Below are 17280 nucleotides of genomic sequence, written 5' to 3'. Positions count from 1 at the left end.
ATTCATTCACTTTGCATATCTGAAAATTGCATCTTTTAAAAAATAACATGTAGATATTGCATATCTAATTTTTTATTTAGGTTAGATAGCATACTAGAATAGAAATTGCATGTTTAAATAGAATTTTATGCCTAAAATAATCTATCTTAATATATTAGGGTTTAGGTCAATTTGAACTCTAAAATATGCAAGATAAATATTGTTTTGGCATAGTTCTATTTTAGGAAATTAATTCATCCGAAAATATAAAAAAAATCATTCATCCTTGCCACGTCATTATTTCTTGCCATGTCATATTAGGTTGCATTTTAGCTTATATTGCGTATTAAAATTGCATGTCTAGGTTTTAATTAATTTACATGTCACGTAGTTAATTTAATTAAACCACGGTCTCACTTGCATATTAATTTAATTTGCATGTCATCTTGTTTAGTCTTGCATTTAATTCATAACATTGCATTGCATATAGTATAGTTTTTCATGCATTCATAAAAAAAATCAAAAATAAAAGAACTATCTTGTGTGGCGCATGCTCCCTTGATTATATTGATTTCTGGATGTTCATTAATTGATTGCACACCCGTATGATAACCTTTGCTAGTAACTTAGGTTAAAATCAATTAATGTTGCCTTCTCAAATGATTTTTCATGAAATAAAATGGTACCGCAAGGGCGTTAGAGTAATCTGGCGTAATCAAGTCCCCGAATTCTTAATCTACGGTTCGTAGGAATAAAATAGTTCTCCCACTATTTTATTTAGGTTTCTAATCGACCTACCATAAATGATTAGTGGCGGCTCCAAAATTAAAATACATTGCATGTTAATCAATTGAACCTCAAGTTGCGATTTGGTATGGACTTGGGAGAGTCCGAGTTAGGTTAGTTAAATAATTAACCTGATAATCCATTAGCCTAGAAATTTTTCTGAATTTTTAGGTTGCGACAGTTATTAATATCAATAATCTAAAATGTCAACTATCTATAATGTGTTTGCGCGTCCAAATAAATTGCCGCCAAATGATGACATATGATGAAAAGGAAATTTCTTTTTGACTTTTGTATTTCGTCCTACAAGTGGACTTTCAAATGTGAAATATTTGCTTGCCACTAAATATTTGTCTATAAAAGTGCATTTATTTCACGGAAAATGGAAGATTAGAAAATTTTCTAAATATAATCATTTGTGCAGTTTAAAAAAATGAAGGAATGAAAAAAAATTTCATCACTTGCAATAATGTTTAGACATAGACTGTTGTCCATAGTGAAACATCTTTTATTGATCAATTATTTCAAGCGATATAAGCGATCATTTTTAGAAAAATATTTTCCAACTTATTCATTTTTCACGAAATAAATGGAGCCTAATTCTCATTGTCACGCCCCATGTTGCCATCAGCTTGATTCAACTACACTATATTGCCGAGGTTTTCAATTACTTCCGCTTTTGCATTCACAATGGTCAACTTTTTGGATAGAGTAAAGCTTGATATATAGATTGATTTAGGAATGAACTTGCAAATGAGTGAGAATTTAGGAAATGAAGTATATTCAAGCAATATTTACTATGTAAATTCATTTTATAGATTTCACTTATATATGTATAGCTCCAAACTGAAAAATTTGAAGATTGATGCGGCTTCCTTCTATTTTTGGTGTTGGAAACTAAAGCTCCCTTTTTTTTTTTTGTAGAATTCAATTTATCCAAAAGCTTTGTCCGACCAAAAAAGAAAATATCAATATCTCTAAGAGATTGAAGTTTATATTTTAGTTCAGTTGTAGGTTTATTATCATTAAACAACGAAAACTCAAAATAAATGCAAAAGATTATGCCAACTAAATGTAGACTTTCAGTGGTGCTCTCTTTATTCTTTGGGCCTCACTCGATAATAACATTTGATTTTTTTCTTTGCTTATTACAAATAAAACAAGATGCATGTGGTTAGGACAATCAGTTTTTTTTTTTTTTGACATTTCACTCCCAGATAGGTCATACTCAATGTATTATTATTGCAGTTCGATTGATTTTTTTTTTTGGAAATATTTTTATGTTTGGGATTGATTATTTGAGATGTTAAGGTTAGTTGATATAGATGTTACTAAAAATAATCTTTGATTAAATGTTAAAGCCGTCTCCCAGCCGAAGTCTGACTCAGTTACGTGCACGTAGAATACATATCTAAATCATTTAATCTCCCATTTATTCCTGGATACCTCTTTCCTTTCCTCACTTCTACTCCCCACTATTTATATCTATCTTCTATTTATTGAGCCAAAATATAATTTGTCCCACTTTTAGGTCTTTCCAATTTTACTTTTACATAGATTTTCTTCTACCCACGCAATAAATGGCCAAAAAGTAAATTCCAATTTTGTAGAGCACACAATAAATCTCTGACCAACTCACCCCACGCCTCCTCATCAACTTTTCATATAATCTTCACTACCAGGGATGAATCTAGAATTTCTTGCAAGCACGGGCAAAAAATAAATGTACTTATCGTAGAAATTAAAGCAGTATTCCGCGCTTCTAAAGCGTAGTAAATTTACAGTATTGTTTCTTGATAACTGTCGAACTTTAAATTATTTGTTAAACTTTGTCAATTGGTGGGGGCAATACTAACAATAACGACTTGTAATGTTCTTTTTGTTTTTGGAAAATTTAATGGGGAAACCTCGATTTTAAGGTGAAAAAAGAATTATTATTTAAAGTCTTCAAAACTTTATAGTATTTTATTACAAATCTAGAGACATGAGTAGGGGCAAGAGCTCCCAGAATCCAACAGAGATAAGTCTGTTCATGTCCACTTCCAATCATCATCTTGTTAAATTTCTGAATATTACAATTAAATAGGTGATTACAAATAATTTTTTTTGTCAAGTTACAAAGTTCGCATAGATGTTGTAATAATAATAATAATAATAATAATAATAATAATAATAATAATAATAATAATAATAATAATAAAGTACTCGTATAGCGCATGCACATATACAAGCTAAATACCTTTTCATCTCATTTTTATATTTCTTAAGCTACCATTCCTTTTTTTTTTTCCTTCTCTCTCTCTAATTCCCACCCATTTCATATAGAGATATGTGCACTAGAACTCCTAAAATATATCGCAAAAGTTCAATTGAGTCATAAAACTTTTAAAATGTTGAGTCGAGTCCTTAAACTTGTCAAATTTGTGCAATTGAGTTTTTCTGTTAACACCGTCAACTTGTCTTACGAAAAATGCTTAGATGGCATTTTAAATTTAATTTCTCTCTCGTAAGTGGCATTTTTATTATTATTTCTTTTTGAAATATTATTTAAATGAATTAAAAAATCATGAAAAGGCTAAAATTTAATTTTAAAATAAAAAATTGAAAAGAAAAAAAAAAGGAAGAGGAGCTAGCAGGGCCTCGTTGGTGAGGCTAAGCCGCCACCACCACCGCCGCCCATCTTTGGAGGAGCTAGTGGAGGTAGTGAGCCTTGGCCGAGGGTGGCCGACTGTGGCCCACCTTGGGCAACGGCCGGCGAGCCTTGCTCGCCCAGATTTGGGATTCTTTTTTTTTAGGTCCAAAACCCAGATCTGGGTTGGGCCGCAAGATCTTGACCGACCACAAATCATTGGAGTGAGAATCCCGGTTGAGATTCGCAAGGTTACCTCCTCTGATATAGAGATTCTCTAGATTTGTGCCTCTGAAGGAGTTAATCCCTTTGGTGGGGAAGGTCTAGGGTAGCCAACGCAATTCTAGCTTCATCAGCTTACCAGGAAAATGCCCACCTCTGCCCAAACTGTTATCGGGTTTATTGGAGAGGATTGCTTAGGAGTTTGGATCTATGTAATTGTCCATGACCTCTGTTTGGGCAGCTTTGATAGATCTCGTATATGTTCATCATCAAATTCATCTACTTTATCCAATCGCAAAGTCAATTTCCACAATTTCTACATACTCGCCAAATCAAAGAGCATGCAAGCTTCTTCGTTTTGTTTTCCTCAACCTAGATCTAGGCGAGTGAAGATCACCGGCCCTCGCCTGGTCGGCGAGGTCTCGCCCGGTCGGCGAGGTCTCGCCCATGGCTGGCAATGGCCGGCCATCCTCGGCTAGGGCCAACGACCTCTGTCGGCTACTTAGCCTCACCGACGAGGCCTTGCCCAGCCCTCTTCCTTTTTTTTTTTTTTAGTTTTAGTTTTTTTTTAAATTAAAATTTAATTTTTTTCTTGATTTTTTAAAATTATTTTAAATAAGATTTGAAAAAGGAAATAATGAAAATGCCGCATAGGAGAGAGAAATTAATTTTAAAAATGTCATCTCAGTATTTTTGTTAGATAAGTTGACAATGTTAACAAAAGAACTCGATTGTACTAATTTGACAAGTTTTAGGACTCGATTAAACTATTTTAAAGTTTCGGGACTCAATTGTACTTTCGCAAGAAGTTTTAAGACTTCTAATGAACAAATCCTTTTCATATGTCACCATTCACAATTTTTTTTTCTATCTTCTAACTTTTAGACTTTCTAAATTATCCTCGGTTTTTTTTTTATCTCACACTAATTTATTTTATATATGATTACTCTTTTTTTTTGGTTGGAAAAAGCCGCGACAAACTTGAGAATACGCCCATTGTAACATTTTTATCCTAATTTTTTTATGACACCAAAAATTTCAAACTTGTACATGTGTAAAATATTTACCCTCTGTCAAGGTTCCACTAATGAATATTATTAAAAATCCGCCTACATGGACAACGAGAGACAAATGGTATTGATATGGCACTCACGTGACTTAAATGAAATAAAAATGACATTGTTTTGACTGAAAAATCACCCGACTCAACCTTGACGGAAGGTAAATATGTCACATAAATACAAGTTTGGAGTTTTTATATCACAAGAATAAATGGGTAAATCCTCCGAACCACAGTTCACCAAGAAGAAAGATGGTACTGTTACCATTAAGTTCACTAAGAAAAAGGAAGATTCCTCTTCTGTCTTTCCTTCTTTCCCTACCATTTTGTGTTTTACTCCATGTCTAATTGACCTCCTGATGCTAAAGAGTTCGTTCAGTCCTTCAATGCAAATGGATAACCTGTCCATTATTTCAAGAATCCTACAGGACACTGTTTTTGGGACATTGATTGTGCTTGTTCGTCATGTTCCTGACGAGAAGAAGAAGATGACAGACTCTCTTCTAAGAAGAAGAAGAAAAAGGATTCTCTCTACTAGAAATACCTTGATGGTGACCCTACGGTGGGACCACTCGGCGAAGATGGTGGAAGATGGCAATACATGATTGAGTATGTCTCACCTAAGCTTCCTTAGGTTACTTCGCCAGCACCTCCTTGTCCGGATGAACCTAAATCGTCACCACCTCCACCACCATCATCAAAGAAGTCAATCACTTCTCCTTTTTACACGCCAATCCAAAAATGGGTCAAGAAAAACTCTTATACATTGAACTCCCTCAGCCGTACACATGCACTCCTAAGCCGGAACCACCTCTAGTCTTACCCAGCATTTGCATGTTTCAGCCTGAAGACTTCCCTCAATTGCAGCCTTCAAACCCCGAACCTAATCCCAGTACTATTAAATTTCATCCGTTGGAAAAGTTCTTTGATCCACAGCAGAAGTATTACCATGCACCCAAGATACACGCTCCCGATGATGTGGATATGCGGGGAAGACGCAAGGGACCTACTCCCTCCGAGACTATTTAAACTAGCAAACATAAAATGCACTTGCTCAGAATGTGACCCTTAGCACGGTTGCTACCCGCCTTGAGCGAGTAGATCAGACAATTATCGTGTCTAAGAAGATGTTAGAAGATTTTCAGAAGAGACTCCATCCGCTTGAAACAAAGCAAATTCCCCCCGGTCATTATTTGGAAGGTCAAACCCCTGAAATTGAAAAGCCTAAACGCCAGATCCGGATCCTCCAGAACCAAAGGTCTCTCTTTTCTATTGAATCTCTTCTATTTCCTTCTATGACCCTAGCTCCTAGAACAAAACCTTCCACAGGACCTTATTCCTCATTTGTAGCTATTCTCTATACTTTGGCATTGCCTCACTAATATTTTGTCTCTTCAAGAACAATTGAGAAAGTGGGATGCAGATAAAGGACCTCGAGGGAAAAGAACATCTCCCTTAGCACATCCTCCTTCTTCGTCACCTCACTCTCACACTCTCCATCTTGCCCGTCTCAATGATATATGGTGTCAAATACTATAGAAAACTTCCTTAGATACCAAGTCCAAATTCCATCAATCTCTGTTGTAGACCCTGCAGAGCCACTTTAGGATGAATCTTCTGCTTTTGATTCATCTAACTCAGGCTTATCTGATGATTCCTCCCAATCTGTTGCTTCTGCTGACATTATGATGGCAGATCCAGTCCCAAGAGAAGAAGAGATGGCTTCATAACCCATAAGTGGTTCCCCCGAATACTTATCTTGCTAGATCGTCTATCTCTTAATCATCTAAGGCATATTTTACCTTAGATGATCTTCCATATCATAAGTGGCCCGAGCGTCTCCAAGAATTTCATGCCTGGTTGACTACTAGGCACCTTATAGAGCACAACACTTATGAGGTACTCCTTGAATTCACTAGTAGATTCACTGGAGCCTTAAAGGATTGGTGCAAAGTAGCGCCAGAACAAGATCGGATGATGTTTCTTACAATAACTCCGGATGAGGTTATCCAGCTTATTCATATGTTCTTCATTGGCCAACTCGACAATACTAAAGAACTCAAGCGAAAAGAGTTCTTTGAACAAAAGTGTTGTTCTATGGCCAGAAAAGACCTTGATCGGCATTTCAAGGAGATGATCTAGCTCTTTTACCTCCTTGGTGAGGACCCAAATCTCAAACATGTCTACCTGTCTTCCATTCCTAAAGAAGTCAGCCAAACTGTTGAGAAGACTTTTGTCACGCTCCACACCCTTCCGTACGTCAACATTCCTACGTGGTCTTTAAGTTGTGACGTCCCAAGACGCGTCACCGACCCATTTAAAATTTTATGTTTCAATTAAAAGCACGCGGAAGCGATTCACTTCCCCATACAAAAATAACAATAGGGATAAACAGCAGGACATCCCACCAATCCACATCAGCAAAAGTTCATTTTATTAATAATTATTCGTTAACCCCGGGAACACATAAGCCCCTTCAAGGCTACTTCCTACAACCCTCAGAAGTACCGGATCGGGGTTAGGGGTTAACACTACTCTCATATACTCCAAAAAAGATCCATGCCCTTCTTAAAGCCAGAACTACTCTCCTAAGCTAAGGGCCTGAAAATTCGTTAACAATAATGGGTGAGATATAAAATCCCAGCAAGTTAATGACCCGAGCCTTGATTAGGAGGTCAACTTAGCTCGGATGCATTTAGAACCTGCAATGCAATAGAGTACGCGCCTTATACTAGTATGCTATCACATAATCAAAGGCAACTTTACTTTGCCTTAGCACGCGCCTTATGCGTTACAACCCACTGTATTCAATTCAATGCAATTAAATAAATAATGCAATTAGAACATATGTCAAATTTCTCGTGCACAATGCGCTCAAGCATACTTTCATCATTACGGCCACTCGTGGCACGCCCGATCTCACGGGGGGTCTTCCGGCTCTGTCTGGACAGTTGTTCATTCAATCAATTACGACCGATTGAGGGTATGACCATCTTTACGGGAGTCTTCCATGCGAATTTATCCAGTAGATCAATTACAGCCAATCAAGGGCATACCTATCTTTCTACGGGGGTATTCCAACTTATCCGAAAATTTATACTTTCGATTAATTAGGGCCCACTGAGGGCTGGCCCGTTTCATACGGGGGTCTTCCAGCTTATCCGAGAATTCTCGAATTGGTGTAACTCTCATGTCATGTATGAAGTAAATAAATTGCATTGATCACATACACATAATTCAATCACCAACTAAGCATACTTTCCCAATCCATACCTCATTGAGAATTGCCAATTAATTTATTACATATGCTAATTTATATGGCTATTCCCGATATCGATATCATAATTTAATATTAAAGACCACACGAGAACACATTAATAACTTTAATGTCTAATTACCAAAATTAATTTATATAATTACTGAAATCATCAGATAATTTATTATAAATACCGATAGCTTATCATAAAAATACCAATAGCTTATCATAAAATACGATAGCTTATCATAAAAATATCGATAGCTTATCATAAAATACTCGATAGCTTATCATAAAAATACCGATAGCTTGTCATAAAATACTCGATAGCTTATCATAAAATTCTTGATAACTTATCTTAAAATACTCGATAGCTTATCATAAAAATACCAATAGCTTATCACAAAAATACTCGATAGCTTATCATATAAAATAGCGATAGCTTATCATAAAATTCGATAGCTCATCGCATAATATACCTATAGCCTATCGCATCCTCGATAACTTATCCAGTCCACTTATCACATATCATGATAGCCTATTGACTAATCACTAATTAAATTAGTACTAAGCATACTTAGACTAATCTAAACTCATCTTAATCAAGTTTAACATACTAATCAAGGGATTAGGGCGAAACTCATCCGATTACTATTCCAAGGCACCGGTCTTTGTGGCGGCGGCGAGTCCTACGGGTGGCTTGATCTAAAAACCACATGATTCCACCAAGGATGGCCGAACAGTAGCTACATAGAACCGAAGGGGCTGTTTTTGCTTGAAAAGGCTCTAAACGACGGTGGAAACAGCTCGAACGAAGCTCGTACGGCAATGGGAGGTCACGGAGGCACTTGGGGGCAGTCTTGGCTGGCCAAAAACTAGACAAGGGACTGAGATTGAGCTGGTTTTAGGGCTGTCGAAAATGAAAAAAAGGAGGGAGGGGAGGTTTGGCCAAAATGGGAAGAGAGAGAGATAGAAAATCAAGTCTTATCCCTTAAAGAGTTCTTGAGCAAGCCTCAATCCAAGATAAGATCTCCACGTTAATGCCATGCTCCAAAAGTCTTCCCTCATCATGCTCTCTTGTCTTTTCTTCATAAAGCAAGAAGGGTATTTTGATCATTTCACAAGGTAAGGGCATTTTGGTCATTTCACAAGGTAAGGGCATTTTGGTAATTTCACAAAGTATAGTATAAAGTACTACATGCATATTTGAGCTAGTATTCTGTACTAATTCGTATGAATTAAAATTGGACTCAAATGAATAGAGTTTGGGATTTAGAATGGCTTAATGGGCTTTAGTAAGGCTTAATGGGCTTTAGGATTAATGGGCTTTAGTGGGCTTACTTGGCTTGCTCTTGGGCCTAGATGGATGAACCACATTGGGCTTGAGGCCCAATGTGTCCTCATCCGGCCCGCTTTCTCGTAAGCTCCAAATCTTGGCCCGTCGATCCTTAAACCGAGAGTCTCGAGAAAATCGATAAATTGGCATCTCAATGAGGCAATGTCCAAAAGTCTAGTCATAAGATATTCAACATTATCCTCGCAAAGAAATAAAAAAAGTAGAAAAAAATGCTTCACGCATCCTTTGTGTAACGGCCTAGGCCCACCACGCTTTCGCTGCGTCACTTGCAAGATATTGTCTGCTTTGGACACATAATCCTCACGGTTTTGTTTCTCCGAGGGCCGCCCATACAACCCCCGGAAAACGCGTCTTGCAAGTCTAAGGAGGGCCTAGCCATATAAACTATCCAAAGCCTTACTCCCTAGGCGATGTGGGACAAGGGTGTCACATACCCCCCCTTAGCGGTGCAACGTCCCCGCTGTGCCCTCGGTGGCACCGGTGAGCGCCCATTGGGTGTCATGCTTTGCGTACAGAGAACTTTGAGATTAAGATATACGCCAACATGGGACCATTCTCTGTCCCAAGTATTTTCATCATCACAAGTGACGGGTGCATTGTAATTGAGAGGATATGAAGTTGTGTAAATATAATTATCGATCCGGGACGACCGAACTGTCCACGAGGCATGGAGGTGCGTACGAATTGACAAGTATGTTCCTACTTCCCCAAACATTCCACATGGAGACCCCATATTGACTCCTCAACTTCATTGGCTCAACCGTTTGAGACCCAATTGCCCTACCTTTCTTCCATGGATTTAGACGACAACCGCTTCGTCTCGACTTAAGACAACTACCTAATGGTCATTGCCCATACTCTCTCTCTCTCTCTCTCTCTCTCTCTCTCTCTCTCCGGTGACATGTGGACACCTCTTGAAGTGATGACTCACTTGTTCAAATGGACATATCGTAGAGGTTAGGGAGTTTATGGAGTGTCTAAGCCAGCATGTCGGTTTCGAGCCTTGTTCGATGCTTGGAACTATGAAAGACAACGATGTAGACCATTTCGATATCTCATGCGTTTCCGACGTGGTACATTTCTAATACGGAAAGGTAGATAAAGCCTACTTTCCTTTTAATGTAAAAATCCTAAAAAGAGCATGCACCTTGCATTACTGTTTTTAGAAATATAGTTAAATGACTATTTTATAAAAAAGAAAGAAAGAAGCACTATCTTCTGAAAATTTGGTCTAATTGAAAAGAAATATATTAATTTTTTTGCTACCTAATAATTTTAGATTATCGTAAAATTTAATAGGTAATAAAATTCATTTTTACCCAAGTTTTGGCACTTGTAGCGTACTTAAGTCGCTTGGATAGGATTTTTCCATATAAGTTAGTTTACGGATCAACTCTTCTTTGAGATGTCCTTTCTATATAGTGTGGAATGGATTAACCATAAATACTTGGGTGGGCTCAATACAAAATTCCATTTTTTTTTTCTTTTTATTACCTTTAAAATATCACTACCCAATTGCCCCACCTTTCGGCCATAGATTTAGCCGTCAACCAGTCCACTGTACCCTCTTTCCCCCTCCATTCGGCAAAAGTACACTTTTAATGCCAAAAGCTGTGTATAGAGATCACTTTAATGCCAAAAGTTTCATTCGGATCACTTGAGTGCCTAGTCGGAGACAAAATGATCACTTTTTTTTATTACCTTTGAAAAAGCAATCGCTTTAGTGCCAAGTCCAATTTAGTTCGTCAGAATTCTGAGGTGGCATTATTTTATTAATATTTGACGCCGAGTTGGCTTCGGCGAGGTCTAGTCAGTAATTAAAAAAGGTAAAAATTAAAAATTAAAAATAACTTAATTAGTTACAAAAATAAATAAAAATTTAAAATTTGGCAAAAATAAAAAATAAAAAATAGATTTAAAATAAACTAAAAATTTGGTTAAAAATTAAAAAATAAAGTAAAAACTACGGAAAAAAGGTTTGAGAATAGGTAATGAGGGTGGGGCATGGCCAATGCAAGGGCCGGCAATCTCTGCCGGCCATAGGCGAGGGTGGGGGTTTGTTGCTAGTAGTAGCCTTCGCCCGTAGCTGGTAGGGGTTACTGGCCCTTGCCCGGGGTTCGGCGACCCCCACCGGCCATGCCCCACCATCGCCGTGTTAGAGATATGCCCTAAAGCAATCATGTAATAGTTACATGTTAGGGATTTCATTTGCACTTTCAACTTCTTATTTGATTAATGGCAAAGGCATATTTATTCATTTGTCCAATTATTTAAATATATGAGTAAATTCCATAAGATCGGTTGTAGCTGGACCTATTCTTGAGACGTTGAGAATATGTGTGATGGGTTCACAGTTATACTAAATCTTTAAACTATTCCTAATTGATGGATCATTGAATGGATATCAATGATCCCGTTGAGATCGGTGTGTTCTTAACTTCACCATTGAGCATTGAATACTTAAGGGAATGATGACTCATAAGTTATTGGGTATTGCGATGCCCGAGTTAGAATAAAATACTTGTACCGGACAAGTTCACTAAACATGACACGCATTGAACGATTAGCAACATGGAAACTTTTAGCGCGGTCAATGTCTAATCGTTCATGCTTTGGTCTTGTGTAAATAATCCTTAGACCTAAGGCACAATGTTGACTAGCGTGTTGGATGTCTATAGTTTACAAATGCGTATATTGGCGGTTCGTTGATCCGTCTCTGTACTTGATGGTCATAGGTCATGCACATATGAAGTTACACATGTGCATAAAATGGAATATATCTCCTTGTTACATGCGAGGTATGATATTCTATGTGATCTAGTTATGACAATGTATTGAAATCATCAGCCGGGGTTGTAATCAATAATGAAATGTTTATGTCTCATATAAATGCATGTCAAATTAGATTTGTACATATGATTGAATTAGCAGCTTGACAAATATTCCATGATCTTTGTTCGATTGGGATATAGTAAGGTAGAGGGATTGAATTACACTGTAGCCAAAACCGACGGGCTCATTATGTTCTTAAAACATTCACACTATTTGGGTAGCCATGACATATTGCTAGATGTCACTCATGACTTGTAGGACCTAGAGGTTGATCGGGACAATCAATTTTCTTGAAAGTACGAATGTGTTAGTGCATGTCTTACTACCAGCTCCGTGATCAACCTAGGGATGTCATACACCTTAACCAATACATGATGACATTGAATAGGAATGATGATATTGCAAATATGTTTGCAATTATGACTATCGAATTAGTCGGACTAAAATTAGATTAAATGAGATTTAATTTTATTTTATTTTCGATCATTGACATACGTGTATATAATGACATACACGTATTGTCCAGGCACATATTGATGTGCCCAATTTGCAAACATAAAGGTGGTGTACCTTTTTTTTATATTTTATTTATAGTAATAATAAGCGTTATTATTATTTGTAAAAAAAAAAAGTGTGTGCACTTGGTCGATAACTTTTGCTGACCAAGCGAAGCACGATCAACGGTTTGCTGATCGTACGTTGTGCGTAATGAAATGCACAACGTGCACGGTGCACAATGCATGATCGGTAACCGCTATCGATCGTGCATGTTGTGCAATTCGCACAACTAGTTATTTGCAAAAGGGTTGCTAAAAAACAAAAAGGGCCAATGCGAAAAAAAAAAGGCTCTATCTCTTTGTGTGTGTCCATTTTTTGTGAGAACCGAAAGTAACTTTGAGAGAAAACACAAAAATCTCTCTACACCTATGTTCTTGCGGTGACCAAAATTTTGAGAGCGTGGAGAATTGATTCCACAATATTGCTAGCACAATGCAAGTGGTGATTCTCGCGAGTTCGTTCTTCCGTTCGACGTTGCGGTTTATTGGTAGATTATGTTTATACTAAAGGGCATAATTGTCATTGTATTGTGTTAGCCCTAAACCCTATGTATATATTGTAAATTACTTCATCAATGCAAGCTAAGTTTTGCCCAAACTCTACGTGGTATTAGAGCGGTGATCCTTGGAGGCCATCTCTCATGTCCTCTCTCTTTTCGGCCTTCTTGCTCGCGCTCATCTACTATTACTGCTACGGGGAAGAGGTTACGACATTGATGCCCATCTACGCCGAAGTGGCTTCGATAGAGTGCTAGGATTCCTTTCGGCTACTAGCCACCGAATCCTCCAGATCTGCGAAGTCCGCTCCCGATCGGCAAGTCACCATGGCTAACGGAACTCCAAACTCTTTAGTCAACGTTCTCGCACATGAGCAGCCGGATAGCCCTTATTTTATGCATCATTCTGACAACCCTGGATCTAATCTGGTTGGCATACTCCTCATCGGTGAGAATTACAACAATTGGTCCAAAGCCATGGAGATTGCCTTTTCTGCCAAGAACAAGATGGTGTTTGTCACCGGAGAAATAAAAAAACCACTCGCAACCGATCCGGCCTATGCGTCCTGGATTCGTGTGAACAATATGATTCTATCCTGGATTCTTAATTCCATCCATTCATATTTGGTGCTAACGGTTCTCTACACGTAGTCAGTTGCTAATGTCCGGGCCGATCTCTGCAAGCGTTTTTCGCTATCGAATGGCCCTAGGATTTTTCATCTTGAGCAAACGATTTGTACCCTTGCTCAACGTGACGATGCTGTAACCAAATACTACAACAATGTGCGAAGCTGCTGGGATGAATTGAATAATTTGGATCCATTACCGCAATGCTCTTGTTCGGCTCATTCTACCATCACCACATAACAAGAGAATCGGCGTCTATTTCAATTTCTCATGGGTCTCAATCCGAGGTATGCTAATGTTGTCGGTCAGATTTTACTAATGAATCCGTTCCCTAGTGTTGCACGTGCGCATGTACTAGTTCTTCAAGATGAGTCGCATCGCCATATCTAATCGGACCACCCACCGTCCGATCAGACCAGTACTTTGCTTATCACTCACGGCAACCATGCTCCGCGGTCATACATGAATTCCTCATCCCATGGACCGCCCAGCTCTCTTGGCGCTCCCGCTCCATCTACTAACCTAGCTAAACGGACAAACACGTCTCGTAGCCGAGAAAGATGTGCCCACTGTGGCATCCTGGGACATACACGAGATGTGTGTTATCGACTTCATGGCTTTCCTCCCAACCAAAAGCAGCGCCGTGGACAGCCATCTATCTCCTCTCGGCCCGCGGACAATAAGTCCAACCCGACTTCCGATGTGACACCTCCTCCATTCACAAATGATCAATATAATCAATTGATGCGCTTGTTACAAGAGGTAAACATCCCGAAAGCCAACCTCTCAAGTAATGTTCTTGGCTTATCTTCGAATTCATTTAATTTCGATACTTGGGTTATTGACGCTGGTGCTACCAACCACATCACATTTGAACCGCATTACTTTACAAACCCGACACACTATCCCTCTCCATATCCCACCGTTGGAATTCCGAATGGTGTTGGTGTCCCCGTGACATCATGCGGTTCGGTCCCCCTTACCCGAACTATATCCCTTGATAATGTCCTTTGCGCTCCCTCTTTCAAATACAACTTTTTATCAATCTCCAAGCTCACTCAAACCTTAAACTGCTCCGTCACTTTTTTTCCTAACCGTTGTCTTTTTCAGGACCTCTTGACGAAGAAGATCATTGGTCGGGGCCATGAGCGTGGTGGCCTTTATTACCTGGAGGTTCTTACCGGATCTGCCGTTCTTTCTGCTGCAACCTCTTCACCTCATCTTTGGCATGCCCACTTAGGACATCCATCCGAGTCAATTTTATCTACTTTGCAACAAACTTTATGTTTTAGTCCAGCAAAACAATTTAATCCATGTGATGCTTGTCATTTATCCAAGTAAACGCGTTTGTCTTTTGAGTTTAGCACTATTACTTCTTTATGTCCTTTTCAGCTTATTCATGTTGACATTTGGGGAGCTTAATCTCATTTTACACATAAGACATGTCATTATTTTTCATCTATTGTTGATGACTATTCACTCTATACTTGGATTTTTTTGCTTACTTTTAAGTCCGATGCGATTGATTCTCTAATTCGCTTCTTTACTTTTGTTGAAACTCAATTTCAAACTAAAGTCCAAAATATTCAATATGATAATGGGACTGAATTCCTTTCTTCTCGCTTACAAGAGTTTTTTTGTGCCCACGGTGTTCACCACTAGCGCAGTTGCCCTCATACCCCTCAACAAAATGGAATTGTTGAGCGTAAGCATCGTCACTTGCTCAATGTTGCTCGTGCATTACGTTTTCATTCCGGCATGCCTCTTCATTTTTGGGGGAATTGTGTCTTAACTACTACTCATCTCATTAATAGACTACCTAGTCCTCTCATACACAATAAAACCCCGTATGACCTTCTTTATGGCAAACACCTTCCTATTCTCATCTTCGTGTCTTTGGCTCATTATGCTACGCTTCTACCGGTCATCTTCACTTCGATAAATTTGGCCCCCGATCTCGCCGATGTGTTCTAATCGGGTATCCCACAAACCATAAAGGTTAACGTCTCTTTGACCTCCAAGACCAAACAACTTTTACTAGTCGTGACGTCATTTTCTATTAACAAGATTTTCCTTTCCGTTAAACCATCGAACATACCACAATCGAACAGACTCTAGTAATTCCATTACCCATACCCGACCTTGGTGAAACATCCATCCCCGTACTTGTATCGACCTCACCTTTTCAGCTTCCCGCACCTACGGCCGCACCATCACCCATTGAACCCGAAGCCGTGCCTCGGGCATCTCGGCAACGTCATCCACCTGGATATCTTCGGGACTACCACTGCGCTGTTGTGGCCTCCGATCAATCCTCTTCAGACTCTAAGGTAATCGAATCAGGTACTCTTTGTCCCTTATCCAAAGCTTTATCATACTCGCGATTTTCACCCACTCACCGCACTTTTTTAGCCTCCATATCCTCCGAACAGGAACCTGAAACTTATGACGCTGCGTGTCAATCTCCCAAATGGCAGGAGGTGATGTCTTCCGAGATACGGGCCCTTGAGCAGAATGATACTTGGGACATTGTTTCTCTTCCTCCTAGAAAACAACCCATCAGATATAAATGGGTTTACCGAATCAAATATAACTCCGATGGCACCATCGAGTGCTACAAGGTTCAGCTCGTTGCAAATGGTTATACTCAAACAGAGGGCATCGATCACCATGACACCTTTGCGCCCGTTGCTAAAATGGTAACTGTTCGCACTTTATTAGTTCTTGCTTCAATTCGTCATTGGCCTATCTACCAATTAAATGTGAACAACGCTTTTCTACATGGTGACCTTAATGAAGAGGTCTACATGTGGTTTCCACCGGGTTTTCATACTAAGAGGGGAAATTTCGTCTGTCGTCTTAAGAAATCACTTTATGGTCTTAAACAGGCATCAAGGCAATGGTTTGCTAAATTCTCTTCTGCACTACTTGATGTTGGTTTTCAACGGTCAAAGGCGGACTACTCACTTTTTACATTGGTTCGTGGCTATCTCTTGACCATTGTCCTTGTTTATGTTGATGATTTGGTGATCATGGGTGATGATGAAGTTATGATTCAACTTCTCAAGCGATTTCTTGACACACAATTTCGCATTAAGGATTTGGGTACTCTCAAATACTTCTTAGGCATTGAAGTTTCTTGTTCCAAGTCCGGGATTTTCTTGTCACAAAGGAAATACGATCTAGATATTTTGTCTAACATTGGTCTTCTTGGAGGACGTCCCGTTGATACTCCGACGGAACCCAATATACAATTTTCGGACTCCTCCCCGGCTCTTAAGGATCCAGGTTCATATCGACGACTTATTGGTAGATTATTATATCTTATAGTAACTCGTCCAGATTTACTCTTTGTAGTGCAACATCTTAGTCAATTTATGCACTCTCCTCATGAAGACCATTGGAATGCTGCCCTTCGCATTGTACGGTATCTCAAGCATGATCCCGACACCGGCTTGTTCTTCCCTTCTGATTCTAC

The sequence above is a fragment of the Rhodamnia argentea genome, chromosome 11 (genome assembly GCF_020921035.1).
Source record: "Rhodamnia argentea isolate NSW1041297 chromosome 11, ASM2092103v1, whole genome shotgun sequence".
In the NCBI taxonomy this organism is placed as follows: Eukaryota; Viridiplantae; Streptophyta; class Magnoliopsida; order Myrtales; family Myrtaceae; genus Rhodamnia; species Rhodamnia argentea.
This window is presented reverse-complemented; position numbering follows the sequence as displayed.